Below are 24547 nucleotides of genomic sequence, written 5' to 3' on the forward strand. Positions count from 1 at the left end.
TGACCCTGTGGGGTCTCCACACCCCACCATCCACTTACCATCACCAGGCCCTTCCCACTCCAGTGGTGCCCATGTCTGCACGATGCCTGACTGACAGCAACAGCTCATGGCTGCCAAGTCCACCAGGCTCTCTGTGTCCTTGAGGCCATCACTCACACTGTGAGAGTCAGAGGCTGGAAGGTAAAGGCCAGAGTCGGGACCAAAATGTCATGAGTGCCCTACCGTGTCCAGCACCAGACACGGGTAAGGCATGGTGCTGCGACAAGGGACACTGCCTATCCCAAGTGTATTTACCATTAAAAACCCGCTTCTTAAAGGCAGCGCTCAAACTTTTTAGACCTCATTTCCACAAACATGGGTCTGTCTCTAATTCGGACATTTTGCAGACTGAAACCTCTAAAAGCCCCAAAGCATACCTTTAATTCAGTGAAGACAGTATTTTACTTAGACCAAACAGCTAAGTATTCTGTTGCCATGTGCCAAAGGCCTATGACTTTTTAATTTCCTCTTGTCCCTAAGACTTGCAATTTCTGTTTTCATTGGGTCAGTCTTAGAAGGAAGCACATAAAGACCAAAGACCACCGGGCTCCGCTTTGTGGTAGTGGGTAAACTCACAGGCCAGTCATCTTCCTCAAATGGCTAAGCTGCCTGGCCTTTGTTCAGAGAAGCCGGTCAATACATTTCCAGCTGGTCATTAACCAGGGCTTAGTCCTAGGAGTCACTTCCCTTCGGGGAAAGGTTGGTAGCTAAGAAAGTCAGTTCTGCCTCTGGAGAAAAACAGAAGTCTCCAGGAAGAACCCCCGTGTGATGGCCATCATTCTCACAGGCGAGGTGGGAAGATCTGAGATTGCTAAGAGCAGTGACTTCAGAGAGAAGAGTCCTGCTCAGGCACCGGGCAGTCAGAAACAGAGCGGACAAACACCAACAAGAAGTAGTGATAAGACACACTGCCACCACATTGAAAGTCTGGAAGGAAAATAAAAATTTAAAGTCCTTTAAAACAAGGACAAGAACAGCAAAGGTTCCAGTTGGTCTTAGACGAAGCCTGGAGACCAGGAAGCTCAGTTTTCATAGTCTGTGACTCCATTGCTCAGTGACAGATTCCACTCCACACAACCAACCTTTAAATGAAATAAAGATCGTAACATGTTCTAGCTCTAACAGCAAAGAGTCAGACAGCTCTTTGGGGTTTAGAAATTTAGAAGAAATATTCTGTCTAAAATATGCTTTTCCCAGAACAAATGAACAACAAGCCATACTTAGAAAGTGGTCTCATGGGAAGGGCCAGAGATTTCCTTTTCTGTAACAGAGCAGTGGCCTCTGCTGACCTTGGAGGTTTGCATCATTTCCTGTCCAGGAGCCGGGGGGGTCTTAGAGGGTTCTCATCTCCTTTCCATGGTTGGTAGGTTAACAGATGGAGAAGCTCAGGGATGGAGAGCAGTCCTGCTTCCCCTGGCTGGTTCATGGCAGATCAAGGCTAGGCCTCGAACACCCTGGCTCCAGTTCAAAGAGAGAAGCATGCTTTACCCAGAAAATAATCACTGGTAAGTCAGACTAAAGGGCAGGTTAGGCTCCATGTAGGAGGGTCTCGATTGTCAACCGTGGTGGCAGGACCTGTCTTACCTGAACTGTCAGTGTTCTGTCAGGGTAGCGGGGATGACAGGAGTGACAACACTGTCATGATGAGTCACAGCAAAGAGGGATCACACCGTCCCACTGTCTGTGCAGTTCAGAATAGTCCCAAGAGGAAGTCTATCCAGCCCTGTCCTTGTGCCCTTTGTTATCCTTTTAATGAGCATATCTATTACCCACATCAAGAGGATTAACTTTCCTCACAGCAGCTACAATAGGGATACAGCACCTTGCTTGGGTTCTGTGCTTGTTTCCTTTGGAAAGAGTTAAAGGGCTGAGCTAGCTGAGTTTCAGGTTCTGAAGGAGGTAAGAAAAGCCTGTTATGCCTCTGTAGAACGATTCGATAGCAGAACCTATATACAGAAATAGAAATAAAATCTATATTCTCTCCAGTTAGAAGGAATTTCCCTCTAAGGTTCAATAACTTTCAGGCAAATGCTGACTGCAGTTTTCAAGAACAGAAGGCTAGGCTAAGGTCTGAGTCTACACACACACATCATCCTGGTGGAAATTACTGGTGGTCTCATGGCATCTGAATTTAAGGAAAGATGGCAATTGTGCCCTTGCTGGGAAGAGGGGCTGACTCAGGGCTCAGAAACTCAGACTTTTACATTTCCTATCCTTCAGTTACACTTGATATTTCGTGCTTACTTTTGCAGTCAGAAGGTAAACGTGGATTAACTGATTAAAAAAAAAAAAGCCACGTTAGCAAAGCAACAATTTCAGGTTAGTAAGTAGCTGCTTAGGTTCTGGAGATTCCATTTTAAGAGCAAAATAATTCTTTTTCACATTATAATCACATTATCTCTAAACTGGAAAACATTTCACCAGATTTGGTTCAAAGTAAACTCAAGGTTAAAGTGCCAGCAAATTTGATTTTACTGCTCCACATGAATGCTAGCCAATTTTCCAAGTGGGAACCCTGAAGATAATAATTGAACGTTGTCTTGTCTGGATGCGTCCCCTCTAGTGGTTCCCTGGTGGTAAACCACTGACACAAAAGGATCAGAACAGCAGCCAATGGAGTGCAGTGTGGTGTGTGCTTGGCACTCCCAGGCACTGCTGTGTGCAAGGCCCCACTGGTTTGTATGGAGATGGGTGACATGGGCATACAGGTCCATATTTTTTCTTGGGCAGTTTGGCTCAGGGAGTATGGTGAGCATAGTCAATGAGCCAATTGGGGCTGGTGACCTGCTCCACGGTTTGGGTCCTTGGCTGACTACTATGTCTGTGTCTGTGGAAGAACATGGTGCTACAGAACTTCAGGTACCACTCCTGCTTTGGGGACACAGCCAGCAGAGCCTGTCCTTGGTGAGCAATTTCTGGGCAATCAGAAACAGTCTTGAACTACACACTAACATAAGAAATTCCATCTGAGATGACATGGCTTTGTGTTGTATTTCACCTTCTAGGAGGGAGCGATCATACTCCATTATTGATGACTCCGGCTACTGCACGGAGAGAAGCTGTGGCTAGTGAATGTGATGGGTGACCCTCCTGCAATGGCTTTGCACTATGAGAGTAGCCGGAGAGGCCACTCTGTCACGATTACTCACCCATAAGTACCTGCAACACTCACCCACACCCAGCTTCCTCATTTCCTCTGGGCTGATGAAGGAGACAGGAAGGGAAGGAGAGATGACTAGGCCAGCACAGTGAGATCACCGCGAAGCTGGGGTTCTGGCTCTGCATGGTGGAGGTAAAAGCTCCGATTGCATTTTATAGGTTTTCCACTCTCAGGAGGCCAAAGCTGAGGAGTGAGGCCTCCATCTGAGCCACAGTCTCAACAATCCCACCAGCTGGCTGTCCTCATGCTTTCTGCACAGTGGCAGAGGTGCCCATGGGATCAACTCCCTCACTGTCAGCCTTGGTCAGTGAGACAATAACCAAGAGCTCAAGAAGGTCTCTGTACAACCTGGGAACATGGGCAGTAGACATCTGTGCCACTGGAGACCCCTAAGACCAGCTTCAGCTGCAAAAGGGCCATGTCCAGAGCTACCATTTGTCTTTCCAGGCTTGTGCCCTATCTGCTAATACAGAATTCCAATTCTCCACAAAAACATCACCTTTCTTTTCCTGACATCCTCAGGGGATGAGTTTCTACACACGGGATTGAATCTGCTGGTATCTCTGCAGTGTGCCCTGGGCACACCGTGCAACATCAGTCCAGTTGTCTCTGTAGGACACCACTGCCTCCCAGAGCCTCTGCCTCACCACCTTGGTCTGCTTATGGGCTCTATGGTTGCCTCTGCCACCACCCACAGGGCAATGGGACCAATGTGTCTGTGCCGTGAGCAGGACTTGCTGCATCTAGGTACGAGCTCTCTGTCGGGTCATGCTGTAATAAAATCAGAGGCACTGGCTGGTGCCCTGCTGCCACACTGAATTTTAGTCAGTAATGTTGAATAAGAGCCATCTCCTGTTATGCAGAGATGGGGGCATGAAGGCGTGCTCCCAAATAAATCAATCAGTGACAGGCATCACCAGGTACTATGAAATGTCTTGCACATTGAGGTTGCTTAGAGTTTACTTAATAACTTTTAAAATGTTATAGAAGATTGTTAAAATTAGAAAAATGGTTTGCCAAATTAAACACAGCTCTAGGTTCATAGATACCATTAAAAATAAATAACATGTAGAAAGTGAATATGTGTTAGATGGACACACACCTTTTCTGTTATTTATTTCCTTAGAATGGTCACCTGGCAGCATACCTGTGGTGCTTTGGAAACTTCCTGTTGACAGACGCCACCTAGTGGACAGGGAGCAGCTGCTCTAGATCCATTCAATGAACATGCTGACTTAGTGTTTATGAACAGGGGAACCCAGAGAACACTGGCTCCAGAGAAGTGCATCCCAACTGGCAACATGTCACGTGGAGGGTTAAGTCATCAACTTTAAGTTGGCTATGGCAGGACACAGGAAAGCAGCAACAGTGCTTCATCTCAGTGCTTCCATCCCTGACACACTGGCCAGCTTCCAACCAAGCCCTCCTGCTGACAGGTCTGCATAGGGGCTGTTATTCTGCAGCTCCACAGCTGGCATGCTGTGATCTCCAGTGTGGACCATGACCACTGCCTGCCGCTGGAATTACTTCAGTAGGAGTCCACGTACCGAGGCATAATTCTAGATAAGTCATCCCTATAGTGTTTCTTTAGGCTGCCCTGGATCATGGTGAAATTTCCAAGAGGAAGGAGGCATTTGAGGGGCGGCAAGTGGGGGTTAAGCAGCGAATGGAGCCGCTTTCGGTTTTAGGGAAGGTGAAAGACTGAAGATACGCTCACGTGAGCTTTTAGGTAACCCCAATTTCATACTTCGTATCTGATATTTTTCTTTAAAATTTACGCAAAACCTACAGCTTTCCTAGAAAAGGCACTCTTTCAGGAAGCCCGAGGCAGCGAAGCGCTGTGCAGGTATCTGTACAGGTGCTGAGCTCCTGCAGTCTCCGCCCTAGGGTCAAGGCTGCGTTCCCTTCCTGGAAAGCCAGCGAGGGGCTGCTGGGAAGAAGACCTTTCAGCGAGGACGCGAGCAGCAGGTCTTTTAGCGTATCCTTAAATGTTAGTGGAATGAATACACGACGGTCTTTCAAATGCTGATTATGAGGTGACAGGAAGCCCCCAAACTCGGAGAACTCAGGAATTTTATCTTGACACAGGATCGCTGCCCGACGTGTTTTATTACACCCGTTGCCATACATCATGCCCATTTAAAAATAAGATACAAAGGACTGTACGGTGTGTTCACAGAGAAATACGGCGCGGGAGGCCCTGTTTAACTTTACCAGGGCTGTGTCCTGGAAGTGCCTGAGCGGCGAGCAGAGAGAACACCTCTCGGGAAGAATTCTGCCTCCTCAACTGGACGCCCGACCCAGGCTGGGCACAGCCCCTGGCTCGGTTGCGGCGAAGCCCGCTCGGACAGGCCTCGGTGGTTGGGGGCAGGTCAGCGGAGACCCGCATCTGCCGCCTCGGCTTCCTGCGGGCAATGACTCCCACGGCACCCTGCGGGCGGCGTCACCTCCAGCCAGTTCGGAAGACTCCCCCGAGGCCGCCAAACTTCCAGCGCCCAGGTCGGGATCCAGCGATGCACACTCATGGTTCCGGCGAGGCTTCCTCGCAGGTGATGCGCGTCTCCTGGGAAAGTAGAAAACGGAAAGTTATTTCCCCGCCGCTAGGCGAAGACCCGCGCCTCTCCCGCTCTCCCGGGGCCGCGCCTTCCCAGCCGACAGGTCCCCGCGCCGCGACTCGCCGCTGGCGCCTGCAACGCAGTGCTTCCGCCTCGCTCCTCCCAGCCCCGGGCGGCGGCGCCGCCTCGGCAAGGGGGCCGGCGCTGGCTTCTGCACCGCGGGTCGCTGCGACCCCCCAGCCGTCCCGGGCGGGTGCCGCGCAGGGCCCCCGACTGCTTTCGCCCCGGCCGGCGACGCTCAGGCCCCGGGCGCACGATCCGAACGCCGGTGGGCGTTCGTCGCAACTTGGGCAAGAGGGTGAGCACGGCCGGTCCCGGCCGGCCCTGTCCCTGCGAGGGCGGAGCGGACCGCGGCCTCGGGCGGCCCCTCCCGCCGCCCGCCTGGGAACCGCGCACCGCCGTGCGAGCCGCGGACGGAAGGGCGGCGCGCGCACCCGCGGAGGCGGGGCTAGGTCCCAGCCGCGACCAATAGGAGGCGGCATTCCCGGACGCCGGCCAATGGGAGGCGGCGGGCGGTGCGGGGGCGGTGCCGGGCGGCGGGCGGCGGCGGGAGCCGGCGAGGAGACGGAGCAGGAGCCGGAGCCGGAGCCGGAGCCGGAGCCGGGCAGGAGGACGCAGCGCCGCCGCCCGCGTAGCCAGAGCTCCTGCCTCCGCGGTGCGCCGCCTCCGCCTGAGCGCAGCGCGGAGTCCGGGCCGATGGGCCGCGCGGGTCGGCGGCGGGCGGCGAGGTGGCGGCGCGTCCTGCGCGCGCGGGCCGTAGCGGGTCCGGGGACTGCGGCTCTGAGGTGCGTGGCGGGCGCGGGGACCGTCCCGGGGGAGCCGCCGGCTGGGCGGCGGGCGCGCGCGAGCCGGCGCTGTGCTGGGAGCCGGGGGCCGCGGGTCTCCAGAGCGCCGGGCGACCGGCGAAGGGTCGTGCCCATCGCCGCGCGCGGGCCGGGGCGGATGCGGCGGCGAGGCTGGGCGTGCGGGCCGGCCACCTTGCGGGGTGGGTCCCGGGGCCCGCGGGCCCTTTGTGAGCGCGGACCCGCGCCCTCCCGCGCCGGCCGGCCCGCGCCCCACTGCGTGAGGGATGTCCCCGCGCGCGCCCTCAGATCAATCTCAGCTGCGCCGCAACCCAGGAATCAATTGCGGCTTATCCTCCCGAGCGAGAGCCTGGAACAAGTTGGCGTTGCCCCCCGGGAGGTATTTGTCATCATTAACCTGCTTCGCCGAGATAATTCAGCCCGGGGGTGACTCCAGCCCGAGTGTGGGAAACGGCGGGCGCGCCGGGCGGGGAACTGTGCTCCCAGGACAAAACGGCACTGTAGACCTGGGGGGCTTTGCTTTGAGTTTGAGAGTTCGCCTTGGTGTGGACAGGGCTGGCTTAGAAAGGAAAACGAACAAACAAAAACCTTGGCGATTTTCATGGGTTTGCTCAGTAAGTTCAAAATAGTCTCACAAATTTTTCTTTTCTTTGCCTCTTTTGTCTGCAGTTTTCATTTCTAAACTTTAACACTAGATGGCTTTCTTATGACAAGCCTTTGGTAAACTGCGCATTTGAGTTGCCTATCTGCAATCTAGATTGTGATTTTTATAGTCTTACAAGTAGTAATGAAAGGAAGAAAATTTCCAGGGTTGTTGACTTTTCTTTATTTTAATATTCTCTTCCCTATAAGAGGTATACAAACCAATATTTTGCAGGCTTGGAAAACTGTCCTTTCATTTCTGGCATTCCCAAAGGTGAATTTCAAAGGAGAACTTGATTACCGTGATTACATATTTAGGAATGTCTTTCGTGTTTTGATTTATTTATGGGGGAATTCAGTTATTGGGTGGGCTTTGTAATTCTGTTTAGATAATGTTTCCTCTTATATGATCTTGCGTTTCATATGTCTCTCTGATAATTCGCGGGAAAGGGCAGTCTTTCTTGAGCTGTGAGCATACACTGCAGGGATTGTTCCTGGAGACCAGCTGATGCATTTGGGAAGAGGTGCAGTTGGAGTGTGTCTGCATGATTCATACCAGGGATTGTGTCGGGCAGCTTCATTTCCTCTCCCCAGATGATGTTGCATCTTCATTTCTGAGCACAAACCTTTTGTGACAGGTACAATTGCCTGTAGTTGACCGGTTTGGCGGCAGCCGTCTCCCAGTTATGCTGTTAAATACTTGATTCTAAAGCAAGAATGCAGCAGCCTGTTTAAATCCTGCCTTGGTAGGCAGACTTATTTATAAGCAGGAGAAATATCTTGAAGTTATCTTTATAGCTGTCATTTATTGTGTGCCTTGCTCAGCGTAAACTATGACACATTGAATTTGTTTGTTCTAAATTAGAGTGTATTCATAAGTAGCTGAAGGAAAAAATAAAAGCTACTGAGCAAACATCTGGGAAGTAGGGAGTGAAGTGAAATGAGGAATAGCTTTTTATCAGTACCCACCTGCTGCCTATAGATGGGGTGAGGGGAGTTTGGGCAAGACGCAGTGCAAGCATTTGGTCCAGAAAATAAAGAGAGGGATACACATGTGGGGTGGAGCTTCTGGCTTTGGAGCAGGGCCTGGGATTTCCCCCAGATGGCTTTTTTCGTAAAATGCTTTCTATGTTTTTAAGTGTTAGGCTTTCTTAAAGAGCTTAAATTTTATTGTTTGTAACTTTTAGCTAATAGTGAAATGATCAGATTGTCATGACTTGGCATCTGTGACAGTATGGTAGTTAAAGCTGTATAACATGGGATTTGGAAGTTTCTTATTTTTTTCCCTTGAGGCTGGGGTTCCCTGATACCTGAGCTCAGTCAACAGCTGTCCATCTTGGAATCTATTTATCTGAGGCAAGGGGAGAAGTGGGTTATTAATTTTGAAAATCTGTCCATTTCTGAAAGTGAGGAAATAGTAGCAGGTATCTTGAAGGAGTGATGGTTTGGTAATTAAAACTTTGGACATCAGAATCCTTGACTGCATCATGGAGAAGAACTGCAAGTTCACCTGTGTGCAGCCCCTGCTCCCCAGTCCCAAGGGGTCAATGCCCTGGTTACCTTTTGGAACTGAGGAGTCATTTAGTGTTTGAAGAGCTGACCTTCTTGCAATGGTGCTTTAGGGTTATAAGCTTCCAAAGACATACTAGGTTGGAAGAAAAGTTAGGCTGTTACTGTTAACTGAAAAGCTTAGCTCTTCTTCTCTGTTTTAAGCCTGAGTAAAGTAGGAAGCAGAGCTCTAAAGAACCCAGGACTGTGGCTCTGCTGCTTCTGTCAACACAGCTGCCTCCCTTTCAGGGTGGGCAGAAGGCACCAGGCAGGGTGGTGGAGGGGTGCCGGGGGAGCAAGCTTCCTCTCTACTGCTTGTCACAGACGAGTTGGGATTAGTTATTTCCACAGTCTCCTTCAGTACCAGAAGTTTAGGTTGCTTTATTGTTTAAAATTATCAGTAATGCAAATGTCAGGCTGGGATAGTTTATGTTTTCCTGATTGTGTCTTTCTTGGTCTTGCACGTTTGTGTTTGAAACCTGTTTTGGGTATTAGCTGCTTGGTTTACCTTGAAGTCAATGATTCAGAACTTTTCTATTCCAGTTGCATTTACCTGTGACCCCTTTTAAGGAGAGGTATCTGTCTGGTAAGAATTTAAATGCCTCACAAGTTCAGGGATAATTTATTTTGATCCTTTCTGAACTTGATTCATAAGCTTTGTTCTGAAGAGCAGAAATCCTGGGATGGGGCCAGGTCTGACCAGCTGTATGGGCCCTCTTTCCTATAAGATGTCGTGTTTAGTGTGATTGGCTCCTTGCTGTATTTATCCCTGTTCGACCTTGCATGGCAACCTGAGTGTTGGGAAGGAAGAGGGTATGCAGTGAGTGTCATTGTCTTAGCATCTCTGGGTCAGAAAGGACCTTAAAGGTTATCTTTTCCTTATTTTACACTTTCTATTTCCATCCTCCTGTAAAATTTAAAAAAAAAACCCACAAATTTTAGGGATGGGCATATTTGTCTGCATTTAACATTGTTATAGAAGTATATTGAAATTAATAATAGCAGTTACTCTCATCATCTAAGCATTTCATCAAGATGTATTGATACAACCAAAGGTTGTATATGCTGTCAGACTGCAGGGGGCTCTTCCCATCTGGAGAGAACATCTGTACCCAGCTACCTGCACGCCCATGTGCCCATCCGTTCTCCTGTTGTATGGAGCACTGAGAATGTCCCCAGAGGACCAGGATGTGGAAGTCATGGACAGCCCGGCCCAGCCTTCCTCAATGCCCGAATTCTCTGAGGTGGTCTTCTGGCAGTACCCAGGCATGGCCAGTAAGGGGTGGGAGTGCTACCTTTTAGATGGCCTTTAGAACTAGAAAGGTTTTTGACTTAATGGGATTGACCTAATTCTACCTGTTTATCCACATTTTACTGTCTTGGTGGCCTTTAGAACACATCCTTTTATAGAGGTAGTTTAGTTATGGAACAGTCCCTGTAGGAGCTGGGCCTAGGATCCAGTACCCCACCTGCCCCTGACCTTTCAGAGTAGAGCAGGAACATCCTTTTTGGCCACCTGCTGCTGTGCTACTGTGCTGCTGTGCTCTGAGTTTGCATTCGCTTCTGGGCTTCTCTGACTTGGTGGCTTTCTGGCCACCAGCCCTATGCTCTTTGTTCCCTACTCCTGCCATGGTGTGCCAGACTTTATTGGGCTTTATTTTGGCTGGTTCCTCCCAGGGTGCTTTGGGAATTTGATCCTGTCACTTAACACCTTTGCCTGTCCTCCCAAAGAAACATGGTGCATGCCTTAGCTCAGTATTGTCCCTTGGGCTGTGTCCTGATGAGCCTGGTGAGCTGGCTGAGCACTAGCAGCTGTGTCCCATTAGCCACAGGGCTCCTTCCAGGCTTACCAGGGTCACGGCTGGGGGAAGTGCTGCTCCATTGCTCATGATGGCCACCTTCCGCCTTCCCGCACAGGGTTGTGAAAGCGTGTTCTCAGCTGCTTTGCTGGTTCTGCCTACCAGGTTGCTATGAGGAAGAAGCGAGTCATTCTTAATGTGTCCTTGGTAAGTCAAGCCCTGTTTTGCATATAGTTGGTGATTAGGAAATAATACATGTTTCATGACTGAGTGACTAGAAACTAGGGGGCCCCATGACTTCTGAAGACCTTGGGGGTACCAGAAAGGACATAGGAAAAATGAAGAAGTCTTGAACTTTCTCAGCCCATTTGTCATATCATCCTAGTCATGTAACATGTATAAAACTTAAATGTAGTAAAAATATATATGATTAATAACGAAAATTATAACATAACATAAATTAAAACAGTCACATAGATAAGTCCTTGGTAGTGATCTCCAACCTATTTTAATACACCTGAATTAATTTTGTTGCAACATCTACAGAATAGAATCCTTGGGACTTAATGGGAAAGTTTGCTTCTCAGTGTGGTTACGGTAGTATTTTGAGTTGCTTCCCGACAGGGGGGATGGGAGCCACAGTCTTGTCCTGTTTTCTTGGTGCTTTAGTTTATACACTTTTTCCCATTTCCCAGGTAAATCTGCTTCAGCCGTAGGGCACCTGAAGCTCTGCCATGTGGGTGCTCTACTTTCACCCTTGCTGTTGCTGCCTTTCCTGAGAACGTGGCAGGAGACCAGCAGTCCAAAGACTGCTGTATGTGTCTTCAGTTACTCTTAAGTTACCCACTAAGTCAAAAAATCTGAATAAACCATCTGAGCAGTTAAAAATTGTTTCTTTGAGAAATGGGAATGTTGGGCAGGCCAAACTGCTGTGTGGGCTGAGAAACTTTTGACTGTTGGCTCTGGTAATCCGTGTCCCCAGCACAGCACTATTCTCACTGTGTCCCCAGGTGTCTTGATGGTTCCTTGTGCAAGCAACAGTGGGATTCCGGTGGCCCAGGAGTAGCTCTGGGATGTGGTTCCTGTTTGTACTGAAGGTTCTAATAGTGATGTTAGGAATTACAGTTTGATCCTTCCTGCAGAGGAAATGCTACTGTTTCAGCTGTTTAATGCCTCAATCCAAGGAACAATGGTTGCTTGGAAGTAGGTTCCTGAAGTTTCTTCCTCTGTGCATCCTAGCTGCACAGCCAACTCCCAGATGTCTATACATGTGGGCATATACATGTACAACCTTGAATGTGCACATGTGTGATATACATGTGTGCATATATGTACCTTTTGCCATGCCGAGACATCTTGCACAAGACAGTGTATATCTCATGAAGAATGAGTAGCAGCGGAGGTGCCTTCTATGAACCTCAGTGTTCATTTGTCATCTCTTGAAATCTGTGCCCTCACTTGGAGCCGCTGCTCCACCACTCTGCCTGTGGAGCTCCTTCCTGTGTTTGAAGAGTTTCTAGGTGCCTACAGCCTCTCAGGGGAAGCTCCACTCCTCATGGCCCTGTGATTCGCATTCATTATTTTTCCTAAGGGCCTTTCTGACATTGGCCTGTATTTCCCCAGAACTGTTGTGGTTTACATGGTTTGGGCTTTGATTTGGAGGAGAATGATGTCGTGGTGCTACCTCCTTGCCGTGACCAGAGCTGTAGAGTGCTGCAGTTGTGCCCTCATGAATGAGAGGAGCATCTACTTCATCAGGCAGTTTTGTTATTCGAAGGTCATTCTAAGTCATTTGCTTGGAATATTGGGTCTCTCCACCCATTCAACAGTTCTGAAGGCCAAGTGTGAGGAGACTGGTGTTCTGGCTCTGCAGCCTGAGGACCACAGGCTGGGTGGCGCCTGCTCTCCCTTCTGTCTGGCAGGGCTTCCCCTTTACAGGTGCAGAGGCTGCACTTTAAAGGGGAAAGTGGCCCTCTGAACCTTATTAGTTCTTTCAAACCCAGGCCTCTTGATAGCACATCCAGAGCTCCCCACTCTGCCCTGCAGCTGCCTGCAAGAAGGGGGCCCTCAGTTAATTTCTGTGGGAGGGGAAACAGGAGGGCAAGGAGTAGAGCAGGAGTGCACATGTGCAGTGTAGGGGCCCACTCACTATCCCTGGGGTTGGCGGGGCTGCCTGTGAGCTGCAGGTTCTGTGTACAGAATGCCTGGTCTGTAAGCCAGTGCGCTGTTATCAGCGGGGAACGCTGTGTTTGGTGGACCGAACCAGGCAGTGCCTTTATTGGGAAGCTGGTGGGCTCTTCTGTGGTCATGCAAAGAACATTTCTTTAGCCTCCCAGTCTTTGCCAAGATTAAAGGAAGTATAAGAGGAAAACAGTTTTTATTTTGCATTTATACTTGGCTAGATTTGCATAATCTTTGTTTAAACCAATTGAATGTGAATCCCTAAATAAATTTCAGGCATTTAAATATTTAAAAGGATTCATCTACAGTACTTTACTCACCCAAAGAATAAATGCTTTCAACAAAGAAAATAACACCCTTGCAGATGCAGCCCATATAGACTTTGTTCACCTTGTCATTGAATTATAAAACATTAATATCGAAGCTGGATTTGAACACTCACTGAAATGCTTAGTTGGCACTGTGCCAAAACATTGTTCCCCTGGTAGGAAACAGGACAGTTTGTTTAAAACTGGCGTTTTGCCAGCCGGCGTGGCTCTGACGCAATCACTGCTGCGCTCCCACGGATGATTTTAGGGCAGTTAAATCTGGGATGTCTGTTGGCGCTGTCGCAGTGTGTGTGGTTCTGTCAGGCTTTCTAAATTCATCCCTCTGCTTGGCACCACAGCCTGGGTTCTCGGGGAAGTGAGCTGTGGAGCCAGGGGATGTGGACCAGCTGGGCTGTGTGTGAGTGCTGGGAGGTGCCAGGCCAGTCCTCAGTCTCACCGTGGAAGAGACTTTTCTGGGCTTCCTGCTTTCTTGGAGCAGGGATATCTCCGGTTTCCCTTGCTGTTCCTGCCACGATTAGTTTGTTAAAACTGAACCTTAACCTGCTTTTCTGGAGAAGGTAAAATGAAGGAGAAGGATGATAATTAAACATACAAACAGGCCTCTTCCCTTCAAGCTTTGTGGAGCATCATAGAGAAGTGAACTAGAATTTCATGCTGTTGCAGAGGACGGAGGTGGGTGAGGGCTGCTTGGTGGCCTTGTCTAATTTGCTGAGTTTCCTGGACAGCAAGGGTAGTCCACTTTTAAAATGAGGATGGGGTCCCCACAGTCTCCAGGTCATTTTACCCTCTGGCATTCTGCCATGGCTTCTAGGAATCAACTATGTGTTGCAAATGCCTCACTATAAAATCTCAAAACACGACCTTGAATTGAAAATATTATACTGTGTGTAGATTGTCATGGCATCCTAGGGTGTGCTGCCCTGAGGGCAGAGACATTGCTCCATCGCTGTCTCCAGCCCTGGGCAGAGTGGGACACAGTCAGCAAATCAACCAACACCTAAGGACTTCAGGCCTCAAAGGGACCTGTGGGTTCTCCTGTAATGAATCTCCCCATGTTGCGCACTTGGAGAAGAGAATCTGTAACTGTGAGGGCTGTCGCCCGTGGAAGGGCTCCTTAATAGGTGAGTAGCTAGTGCCCACTCAGCTGTGAGTGTCTTGTGTATCAGGAACAGGTTCCTGTATAAATGAGAACTGAGGACAGATGGCACCACACTTCTTCTGTTGGACATTCTGGGAGCTAAGAACGGTGGGTGGGTGTGGTCAGGGGTCATTTGAGGGTCGCAGTGGGACTTGGGTTGAGCTCGGGAAATAGTTAGGTCTTGAGTGCTTTCTGGGGTCTTCCTGTCCTCTCCTGGTTCTGTGGGGACCAGCAAGTGCATGCAGGGGTCTCAGTTGCCCATTTAATCCTGGGACTCTCACTCGATCTTGCCTGCTCAAAACCAGACTCTTCTTTTGTCTGGTTAGTTTCAAGGCTCCAGAAAAGGACTTTATTGACAAAAGCAGCAGTCAGGAGAAGCAAGGGGCAGTGTCTCCCAAGAGCTGACGGTCTGCTCTTTCATGGAAGATGGGCAGTCTGATTTTTTTCTTACAATTTGTAAAATGTTATAGAGTGTGTCATAAACCTACAAGAAAAGTTACTCTGGATGCACCTGAGAGATAAGCAGTACTTTGGTATGAAATAACTGAGTCTGTTTCACTTGTTTGTCCAGAGAATCTACATACAGTATAATATTTGTAATTCAGGGTCGTGTTTTGAGATTTTATAGTGAGGCATTTGCAATATATAGTTGATTCCCAGAAGCCATATATTTTAGAGTTATGCCATCAATCAGTTTTAAACTGGCACTTAGAAAAGACAGCTGTGGAAAGTGGCAGTGTCACTGCATCCCACCTGTTGGTGGGCTCTGTGGGCTGTCCTCCAGCTGCCCATGCTGTCCCTTGGTTCACGTCTACTTCTGTGTCCCAGGAAGGAAGTGCTGGAGAGATTTGCATCCTCATTTGAAATCCAGAATAGGACATAGCCACACATGCTTTCCCTGGACATCTTGCACAGAGATTTCTAATCTCTCTGTAAGAGAGTTGAAAGTATCTTGTGGTGTGGGGACCCACACCCGCCACCCAGCCCCTCTGTGGCTGACACTGGACTCTCTTGTGTCTGCCCATCTCCATCTCCCATTCACCCCGGGGCCCTCTCCTCCTTTAGCTGAATCTCCTCCTAAGTTGCGCACACCACATCAGATCAGCTCATTACAAAGCACTTTGGCACACAGGTGGCCAGTGGATTCAATACTTGCATTATTTGAGGTGAAATTTATGGAATGAAATTCACAAATACTTAGTATCAGTTTGGGAATGTTGATAAATCCATACACCCATGTAATCCATACTTTTGCCAGAATATGAAATGTTGATACCACTGCATAAAATTCTCTCCTGCTTCTTCCCAGTCACTTTACTACCCCCATGCCAGGAAATGACTGCTTCTTTTTCTGCCATAGCTAAGAGTTGACCCGGTGAATGAAGATCAACCTAAGTGGGATCCCGCAGTTCGTGCCCTTTTACCCACCAGGTTTGCTTTGCCCTCCACTGATTGCTTGCCCTTTTCGAAGGCTGTGTTGGTTGTCAGATGATTTTGCATATGTCTTGGTGCATTTCTGCTTCCCTTTTCCTGCAGGGATGTGGTATCCCATCTGGTCTGGTCATTTGCCCATGGGGTCCTTCCCACTGAGCTTGGGGTTGGAAGTGCCCACTGTGGGATTGCTGATATGTACTGCAGGCTCACTGTCCTGGGCAGACTTTGCTTTTGGAGATGAGCCCTGCCACAGGAGCTGCTTAATTGTGAGGGCTGCTTGAGAGTCAAGGTGAAAAAAATATACCTGTGTTTCTGCAGAGCTGATGGATCCTTTGTAGCTCAAATGTAGCAGTTATTAAAACAAAGGTTTCCTGAGTTCAGTTTTATGATATGAGGAGATTAGCCAACTAGACCTGAAGAACCAGATTTTAAAGTCTGCACCGAGGGGGTGTTGCCTGGCAAGATAGAATCTGGTTGACTTGTAGGTTTCAGGGCCTCATAGCTGCCCCTTGAGCCCTATGCTGCTGAGCCTCTGGTGCCCTTAAGCAAACTGGTTTTCGTCAGCTGTCCTGGCTGATGGTGGTTCTGCGTGTGCCTTGTGCTGTCAGCATGGAAAGATTCTTGAGGGGCTGGATTGATAGGGTGATCATCCTCCCTGCTCCAGGGACACTTCTGAATGTAGTGTCAGACAGGACAGAGGCAGGCTTTCTTTTTTTGTTTGTTTGTTTTTTGTTTTTTGGTGATACTTGGGATTGTGGGGATTGAACCCAGGGGTACTTTACCCCTGAGTCATGCCCCAGCCCATTTACTTATTTATTAAAATTTTGAAATGGGGTCTCACTAAATTGCCCAGGCTAGCCTTGAACTTGGTGATCTTCCTATCTCAAACTCCCAAGTTGCTGGGATTTTAGGTGTGTGTCACTGCTCCTGGCTAAGAAGCTGTCTGTCGTGAGTGACAACCTGAGGTCTGGCGTGTGGGCACTTCTCTCTGGTTTGATGCTTTCAACCCAGGTCCTTCCATCCACCATCTGTCTCTGTCCCAGAGCTTCATTCCAGCACACTGAGTAGTCTGCAGTGGTGGGCCCAGGAAATGGGTCAGTTGAAGGTTTGGTTCCCTGGATATACTTCACTTCTGCTCTTTCTCCTAGGGATGACATGTCACCTCTAGTTGCTAGGGAATGCCTTGCAGCTGCCAGCCCTGGGCCTGGGCCTATGGAGTAGCATAGTGTCTTTCGGTTCTGCCCCGCCTGGTGTCTGGCGATGCCTCATTTGATGCTGGTGCTGGTATTTGGGGCTTCGCTGGCACCTGCTTCTGTGGTAGGATGAAATTCCTTGTGACGTGGAGACCCTGGCTTCCGTCCTCTGATGCCAAGGCATAGATGCATTCTGAGAGGATCACAGGGATGCTCCATGGGTATCCGGAGGCCTCTTGCTTCCTCTTCAGGAGCCTCAGTTTCTACACCTGTGAACGGGCAGCCATTGACCGACCCTGTGGTGTCCTGAAGAGGGTCAGCTGGGTGGGGCACCTGTCTGCTGGGCACTCAGGTGTGTGCACTTACTTTCTCTTGGAGCAGGTGCGGTTCTGGGGCCTTGGGCTGTGGGGCTAGACGAGATGTTGCTGTCTGGTGATTCTGGATGGAGCAGGTTGTGTGATATTTCTCTAAATTGGTTTTAGCTATTTTTTGTTTTGTGTCTTTTTTTTTTTTTTTTTTTTTTTTTTTTTTTTTTTTTTGCTGTTGGAGGCAGTGGTGCCACCCTCTGCTCTAGACTGTGGTGTGGTTTAGTTCTGGCTAAGGAGACTGAGGTTGCAGACAGGTGCCAGAACTTGGGAGCAATGTCACTGGGGCGTGGGTGGGCATCATCGAGCACCTCGTTCCTGGTCAGAGTCACTTGCTGAGTGGAGTCACAGTGCTTGCTTACAGGTCTCACAGGGGCCTGGGGAGCAGAACCCTCTGGCTTGCATGCTGCTTGGGTGCCTGGGGCCAGGCACTGTTAGGAGCTGGGGTCTGGGAAGCACTTGGCCTGTGATGAGCTCATACCACACTGCTTCCACCTGAAAGGAAGCTCACTGGCTAGCACTTTGAGGGACCCTTGAAGCCAGTTCTAACCCATTGATGTGGCCACTTTGAGGGCCACGTATAGCACATCCTGTGCTGGGTTCCAGGACAGCAACATGTGGCCAGTGACCCTAGGTGTCAGGGTGTGGCAATGGGGTGGGGCCACTGTGCTGGTCCTGCATTGAGTCCTAGGTTACTCTGTGGCTTCACAAGGATGTGTGGAGCTGCCAGACCAAAGCATCCCTTCTAGAAGGTCAGGTCTTTTTCCTGGGTGCTGGAGAGAGCAGGCTTTGCTCCTGTGCTCCAGGCTGAGAAGTTGTGTCCAGCTTTGCCCTGAAACTTTTATTCTGATGGTTGGAGTGTTCATGTTCTGGAATGATGATGCACAAAAGAATACTTGGTGATAGGGCTGCATTTGTCACTTCCCACTAAAAATTTGTTTTGAACTCTTGTTTGAAACATGACATTTAAATTTTTCTGAGGTGGAAAGGTGAACGGGCTCTGTCACGGGAGTGCTTGTGTTTGGAGAGCCTGCATAAGGTGTCCATCCCCCTTCTGTTGCTGCTGTCTGCTGGGGTGCACTGCTGGCAGGTGGGGGATGCCGATCTTGCTAATTTTTGCCAGGGACTTAAGCACGGGTGGGTCCGGGGAACCTCCCGCTTGAGGGGAGCACAGCTGCTCAGGATGGCTGAGCAGAGGCACGGTCTTGAGCCTCCTTTGATTTGGTGGCAGTGGCTGTGGGTAAGCAGCTGCAGAGGGGGTGTTTCTGACTCTCTAAGGCAGTTGGGAGTTTCTCACATGACTTGTGGGCAACAAGAGCTGTGGCCCTTGACCGTGTGTGTGGACTCTGAGGGCTGTGACTGTCTCAGCTGGAATGTGAAACTCATGGGTGAGTGGGACTGGCCTGTGGTGTAGGGAGTGATGAAACCACGTGCCCGCTGGAGCCAGGCGCTAGATTCTCCTGTAAGGGTCCTACTCACACCCACCTCTGCCCTGGTAGCGCTGCTCCCTCTGTTGGAGCTTTTATCTTTTTCTGCTTCCACAGGCATTGTGGGCACAGGGTTGGTGGTGTTGATTGGTATGTAGCTGGATGGGGGTGGACAGGAGTCCTGCACCGGGCCAGGTTTCTCAGTCTGTGTCCATGGGAGTGGGAGGTGCAGGAAAGCTGCCAGTGCACTGGTGATTCTAAATGAGGTACTCTGCCCAGCGCCTTTCTGCTCAGTGCTGTCACTGTTAGACTCAGAACAGAGGCCTGCTGGCCGTGCCTCTGGTCCTGTGGGGATCTGTAGGTTTTTGCATTCAGAGCCTGCCTGGCTGCTTGCAGCTTAGAGATGGGGTGCATTTCATGAGTTTAAAAAGCACATAGCATCTGAAATATCATATTTTGTGCTTCCTAAGCTGAGATGAGCTAACTCACTCATCAACATTTTTGGCATTAATCAACATTATTGAATTATAACTTAATTGGAAGTTTCCAACAGCCTGATCCTTCTAATCTTGCTTTATAGTAGTATTTCTGTTTCACATTTTTAAATCCTTGCTCTGTTCTTCAAGTTTAAATTCTTGGTGACTTGTGGAATTGTCTGGACACAGTTCTGCATTTGACACCTCGAGAGGCTACATGGTACACTCTTAGCTTGGGGAAGGTCCTCTGGACCCCATGGGGAATATAGTGCTTTGTGGGGTGCCTGCCATGATGCTCCTGCTCCTTGTGTGAGCTTCTGCAGCTTTGCCACTGTTCCCCTCAGGGTTTGCTTCAGTGTCCTCTAAAGGTCCTATAATGTCAAGGCTCCTCATCTGATTGAGGCCTTAGCTGAGATCACAGCATCAGTTAGAAGTGAGGGTTGAAGCTGCTGAGCTGTCTGCCTGGGTGTTGTGCCCATCCTGTGCCTGTGTTCAGGCCCCTTCCCTGGGCCCTGATGCGACCCAACTGCTGGGGATGGATGTGGGTGTGGTGCCTCCTGTGGCTGGTGTGGGGTGACGGTTGCTGCCCTGCATGTGTGCAGGGCCAGGGGTTGTTTGTGTGCTTGCTTATTCTCTTGTTTTTAGAACTCGGAGGCAGACACTGGCTAACATACAGGTGTTTAGCTGTGTATAGAGTTCTCTCTGAATTCCTTACATCTTCCATTTGAATAAAACGACAGAAATCACTGAGGTGGATCTTCCTGCTCTTGTCCTCTGTGGCCCTGGCCTGAGTCTTGCTGCTGCTTGAGCCCTGGAAGCCTGCTATGTCCAGCCCCTGCTGCCCTCCTGCCTGCACAGAAAGCTCCTCTAGGTCAATGCAGGCTACAGAACTTCTCTGTGGAAAGGACCTAGGGAGCTTCTCTTTCTCCAATTGCAATCCTGTGCAGGTGGGTCCTTCTGAGAACATAGTGAGGGCTAATTATTAAATAGATACAAGTGATTGGACACATTTCATCACAAGATGGAAATAAGACACACTTATAGCTTTGTTCCTGAAAGTCTGCTCGAGAGAAATGAACTTGGGGACAGCAGCTCCTGTGACTCTCAGTTGCTCTGCAGTTGTAACTAGATTCATGCTGGTAGGAGCTCAGTCCCCACGTGAAGTGCTCTCACCAGGCAGCCATTAAGCAGGTTGGTATTGGAAGGTTTCAGTGTGGGAAGTGGCTTCTTGCTTGGTAGCCAGTCAGGCTTGGTTGACGCACAGCTTTGTGGGGGAATGCATATCTCAGCAGGCACCTGTGATAGACCCTCTCCTAGAAGTGTCCATGGGAACTGAAAGAGATTCTGAAACAGTTCCAGCAAGTTCATTCTTCATTTAAACTTTTATCTGGAAGACAAACAATGTTGCATTCCTTAACTTACCCTATTCTGTCGGCCAAGTTCCTCTGTCCTTTGAGCATGGTGGAGTCTGGGTGTTGCACTCTTCTGCGTTATAGTTGACAGCTAGTTGTAAAATGTCACCATCATGATGCCATCCTCATGGTTTCAGTCACGTGCTCATCACTCAAGTTCTGCCACATCTGGTCTGGTCTGTGGGTAGTTTGTGTATGAAAATTACCTTTCAGAGGATCAGGATAAAATTTTGGGGCACAAACTACTAAAAGAGGTTACTTTTAAAAACCAGCTGCCCCTTTTTAAAAGGGAAGGGTGTGGGTTGCTGTCAGATCATGTGTTGACCTTGTGAAGACTGGCCTATTGCAGACAGTGGGCCAGGAGTTCCTGGGAGGATTTATTTGGGGGCTGTGATTTAGAATGTAGTCATGGTATTTTGGAGCCCCTCTGCCTAGTGACCCCTCTTCCCATGTGAGCCTGCCTGGGTGACTGCTGTCTGCTCTTCATTGGCATGGATGTCTGACCCACGCCTTTCCTTTTCTGGGCATGCTGGTCTGTTCTGGGTGCACATGGAGCGCCTCAAGTTTGTGGAATATGCAGGATGAGCACACAGAGGAAAGCCTTTATTAACTTGAGTTACCTGCTGACACCAAAATGCTAAGTAAGCTGTCTTTGAGGGAGAGGACCACATGCTTGGCTAAACCCATGCCAGGAGGGTGGAGGGAGGGAGTGTGTTGAAATGGGGCATGGGCCTTGTGTTCCAGTCTGTTAATTTGTCTTCTGTTGTTTTGGAGTCATTGCCACATGCAAGTGGCCTGTCCTCTGCAGCAAGCCCCCACTGGACATTGGCCTCCTTGCAAGAAGCTCTGTCTAAATATTCTGTGTTCCCAGCAAGACGTGTGCGATTGCCAGGTCCCTGCACCTGTGCCTGAAGGCCCTTCCAGGACAGGCCGAGAGATCAGAGGAGAAGGGTCAATACTGCTTCCCAGTGCTCCCTGCTTCAGGTATGGCTTCTGCATCTTCTAGGTAGAGCTCTAGTTGTATGTGGGTTTGTTTACCCCAGTGAAACCACATAAGGATACTCAGCTTAGTGTAGGTTCTAGTGTGAAAAATATTGGCAGTAAAATGGACTTCTGATGTTGTATGTAATCAAGTAATTTAAATCCATTACATATCTTATAAGGCTATTTAATAACGTGGAAAAATGTTTGTAGAATAGTAAGTGAAAAAATTTTCTTACAGAGTAGTATATATCTCAGCTTCCCAGGAAAATCAACAATGCATATGTATTGTTCAGACAAAGATACATTAAAAATTTGTGGTATTACTTACATTTTATGTTGTGTTACATGTGTATAATTATCTTTGTCCTTTTGCACTTGTTTTCCAGTTTTTCTAAAATGAACATACTAATTTTGCAAAAGAAGAAGCATGCTATTAAATTATTTGAATGACTTTTATATTTCTTTAAAAATGATTAATCTATCTCATTATAGTTTCCTGGTTCAATATAAGTTGGGTTGATTTTCTTGTATTATGCAGTCTCCCTTGTGCTATTCTTTTGAGTGTATATAACAGAAGTTTTTAAGGAACGTAATTAGTAAATATTGACTAGCCTTCTACTCCTGAATGTTCTCAGTACCTGTTCTTCACCACGAGAGTATCTGTAGTCTGTTGAGTCTCACATAGGTAGATCTCCTTTGAAAGTCATTTGCTGGTCTTGAATGTTGGACCTTAAGCATCGTGCTTTTCCACCTTCTAACTTATTTCTTTAAACTCGCTACATGAGAAAGAACATATACACATGTATAATTTTTAAAAAATATTTTTATAAGTTATAGTTGGGCACAATACTTTTATTTTATTTTTCTATTTTTTATGTGGTGCTGAGGATTGAACCCAGCACCTAGCACGTGCTAGGTGAGCTCTCTATCATTGAGTCACAACCCCAGTCCAAAATGTATAATTTAAAAGCATTGAGATTAATTCCAGGGTATTTTTTAGTACTAAGGAGTAATGTCACAGTTTATTGGTGAGGCACTGAAGGAATTACCACAGCAACGTCATTTAACCCTCACAGTTCCATTCCTCTGATGGGGCCTGTGAAGATCACGGGCAAGGGGAAGTAGTTCCGTGTTGCCACCAAGCGGCAAGAGATTCTTGGCATTTGCTTTAAAAATACCATAGAATCTCTCTGCTTATCATTGGAAGCAGACATACCTTGACTCAGATCATTTTCATGTCTTTTTAGCAGAAAAATTGCCAGCCCTTTGATACTATGCTTTTTGACATTTACATTAAAAATAAAAATTAGCTAATTTGTAAGTTATAAGGTCTCAAAAGTAGTTCATTACTCTTTCACGCCTGTTAATGCTTCTATTAAAATTCTGAAATGGCTTATTAAATTAAATGCAGTGTCAAAGGCTAATTGTCTCTCTGTGAATTAGCCTGTGTGACATATGGAAGCGTGATTTAAGAACCGTGTTTGAATACTCTGAAGTCAATTCTTAGCATCAGAGTGCAATGGTTTAGGACAGAAAGCTTTAGTGGATGTTGAAGTCCATTCTCTTGTCGTTGCCAAGGACACCTGTGCATACACACAGTATTGACGTGTTTGCAGTGGTGTGAACCTGGGGTACTGTGTGGCTCAGTGCTGTCGGGCAGCTGAGATAACTGTATCTGGCCCAGCACTGTCTCAGGCAGCAAGCAGTAGGGGCACCCGTCTGTGGGCACACACGGGCAGATGCTGGTGACATGTGTGAGAAGTAGCACTGTGCTGTTGGAGACTCAGAAGTCTCTTCTTATCTTTATAATTTAAACAGCTGCATCCCTGGAGTCAGTATAATCTCAGTGAAATGGGCGCAGGGTTTGGAATACCGTGTTCTGTCAGGTCTTTGGACACCTACCATGGTTTAGGTACAATGATGACCCAGGAATTATTGAGCTGGGTACCCTCTTGGGCCAGCAGACCCCAGTTTCCACACTGCTGCCTGGAGCTAGAATGTGTGCTGGGAAAGGCAGCCGGGAGGTTCTGGGCCATGCTCACAAAGGTGCTTTTCTGGTGCTCGGCAGAGCAGCTGTGCCGAGGTGCTCCTTTTGTGTGCCACTGAGCGCCTGGTGTGTTCCCAAGAGCCCGCAGGCTCAGGCTGGACCTGGGAGCAGGTGGCCAGGAGGGCACAACTGTGACCACCTAGAAAAGCTGAGCAAATTTTGGTGAACGTTTTAAAGTCAGAAGAATTGTGTTCAAGGAGTGCTGTTCCTCTCGGTGATTCGAGCCAGAGTGCAGGTTGGAGAGGCATGGCTGGGACGTTCCCTCTTGCTGTGCAGCCTATGGAGGGTGAGGAGCAAGGTCTGCAGATGCCATGTGCCTTTCCTCTGACTGCACTTGATCCCTGCACTGGAATTGGGTCTTCTGCTTGATCGGGGCTGGGAGGGAGCTGCTGTAGCTGACAGGTGGCTAGAGGGCCGGCTGAGGACTCTGATTAGTGGGCTCCCGTCTTGCTGCCTGCTCACTTCCCGTCTGTATGTTGAATGCCTCTTTCTGTTGAATACCTTTACTTAACAGGTGGTCAGAAAAGGGTCACCTGGACTCTTCTGGGGGTTGCAACTGGAGCCCAAAAGAAGAAACTCTTGATGAAGATGTGGTGCAGCCATGCAGCTGCTGCCGGGGCCTAAGGACCCCCTGTGGATCTGCTGTCCCCTGGGGTGGTTGGCATCTGCCAAGGGAGGGCTGGCCCTTAACCTTGCCACTGTGCTCCCAGCACCCCTCCAGCCCCTGTGCTGCCAGCTCACTTCCTGGGCACAGACCCCTCTGTGACCCTTCCCGACTCTGTAGGGCTGTGGCTTGCCTGTACACCCGCCCTCCTGGCCTTCTGCTCCTCTGACCCTCATGTAGCCTCTGTTTTAACACCCCAGTCTTGGCTTTGGTGGCACTTCTCTCACTGGGTCTCATCCTGCACCTGCTCATTTCTGGCTCTGCTGGGTTCCATGGTCGTCTTTCCCTCTG

The 24547-nt window shown here is 48.9% G+C and overlaps 1 protein-coding gene and 1 long non-coding RNA gene across 2 annotated transcripts in view; both read left to right on the forward strand.

Annotated features, from left to right (window-relative positions):
* Positions 1-1416: 1416 nt before the first annotated feature.
* On the forward strand, positions 1417-4433 carry LOC308642655. The gene is made up of 3 exons (XR_014020600.1): positions 1417-1544; positions 3045-3331; positions 4326-4433. It is a non-coding gene; the product is annotated as an uncharacterized lncRNA (long non-coding RNA).
* Positions 4434-6413: 1980 nt separating this feature from the next.
* The window catches only part of LOC308641597 (signal-induced proliferation-associated 1-like protein 2), a gene marked incomplete at its 3' end in the record, with an annotated part of 82956 nt that continues 64822 nt past the window's right edge, over positions 6414-24547 (forward strand). Inside the window, exon 1 of the mRNA XM_081280265.1 lies at positions 6414-6599. The remainder of the gene's footprint in view (positions 6600-24547) is intronic.

Source organism: Spermophilus citellus (assembly GCF_964194105.1).
Source record: "Spermophilus citellus genome assembly, chromosome: 2".
Classification (NCBI taxonomy): Eukaryota; Metazoa; Chordata; class Mammalia; order Rodentia; family Sciuridae; genus Spermophilus; species Spermophilus citellus.